Below are 1,464 nucleotides of genomic sequence, written 5' to 3'. Positions count from 1 at the left end.
ACGTCGAAGACCGGCAATAAATAAAAAAAAAAAAAAAAAGTTGTGCTTGTGGTGTAGTGGTTATCACATCCGCCTAACACGCGGAAGGTCCCAGGTTCGATCCCTGGCAGGCACATAGTTTTTGGCTTGAAGCACGCGTTGAACGATAAGCTCTTTATATAAAACTTTTTTTGCTTTTGATCAGCAGAACGTGCCGTAGGGATCTCGAGTAGAGCTCTGCACGGGCCCGGGCCGGCCCGAAAGCCCGGGCCCGGCCCAGGCCGCGGGCCGGGCCGGGCCGTCCGAAGTGTTTTTTTTTTTTTTTTTTTTGGCGGGCTTGGGCCGGGCCTGGGCTTAAAGCCACGGGCCCGGGCCGGGCTCGGGCTTGAGGCCGCGGGCCCGGGCCGGACTCGGGCTTGAAGTCACGGGCACGGGCCAGACTCGGGCCCGCTCATTAAAGGACTTAAGTAGGCCTTCGAGCACACGCAACCGTTATGCATTGCATGGTTCAATGCATTATGTGCCAAGCTGAAGTCACACGTGAAAAATGACTGTCAGCATCATCATCAGCCTATATTTATGTCCACTGCAGGACGAAGGCCTCTTCCTGCGATCTCCCATTAACCCTGTCTTGCAATAAGTGATTCCAATTTGCGCCTGCGAATTTTCTAACTTCATCACTCCACCTAGTTTTCTGCCGTCCTAGACTGCGCTTCCCTTCTCTTCGTATCCATTCTGTAGCTCTAATGGTCCATCGGTTATCCATCCTACGTATTACATGGCCTGCCCAGCTTCATTTTTTCTGCTTAATGTCAACTAGAATATCGGTTATCCCCGTTCTCTGATCCACACCGCTCTCCTGACTGTATATCTTATCGGATGACTGTATATCTTATCGAAGAAAATAGTAAAACAGATGATGTTCTCATTTTAACAGCCGAGCTGTTTCAGCCGGGCGCAATGTGTCTGCTGAATCCAAAAAGTGTGCCAATCCTGGTAGCAGTGTAGAAAGGGTCCAAGCGCAATGGCACATACACCTGTGAACTAGCGAAACTGAGCCTGGATAAGTCTAGCTAAGAATGATGGGGACTACTTAAACTTAGTCAGTCATCGATAGGCAATTGATAGCCCATCAATAGCTAGTCGATAATTGATCAATAACCAATAAATTCTGGAAACTTCTGTAGGTGACTTGGTAGTGCTTAGCCAAGCCCAAATACGTGGCCAATATCTTGCGATAGAAAATCGAAAGCCAATAAATAGCTAATCGATAATCAATCAATTATAAATAAATTACGGGGAATGCTGGGGATCACTTGGTAGTGCTTAGCCTAGCCCAAAAGCCAGGACTAGCTAGGTGCCCATCAGGTCCGCTGTCTCTTTAGCATTGCACCGGCAGTGCTACGCTATTTTTATTTTCCACAAAAACAAACATTGTTTCCGCGTAAGGAAAAATAAATTATAATTTATGGACACTGGTAAGGA

At 47.5% G+C, this 1,464-nt stretch overlaps 1 non-coding gene across 1 annotated transcript; it reads left to right on the top strand.

Moving 5' to 3' along the window:
• The first annotated feature begins 42 nt into the window (after nucleotides 1-42).
• On the top strand, nucleotides 43-115 carry Trnav-aac (transfer RNA valine (anticodon AAC)). The gene has a single exon. It is a non-coding gene; the product is annotated as a tRNA-Val (tRNA).
• The last annotated feature ends 1,349 nt before the right edge of the window (nucleotides 116-1,464 follow it).

Source organism: Dermacentor silvarum, unplaced genomic scaffold (assembly GCF_013339745.2).
Source record: "Dermacentor silvarum isolate Dsil-2018 unplaced genomic scaffold, BIME_Dsil_1.4 Seq869, whole genome shotgun sequence".
Taxonomy (NCBI): Eukaryota; Metazoa; Arthropoda; class Arachnida; order Ixodida; family Ixodidae; genus Dermacentor; species Dermacentor silvarum.
The sequence above is the reverse complement of the archived record's forward strand: the minus strand, read 5'-3'. Positions and strand labels throughout refer to the sequence as shown.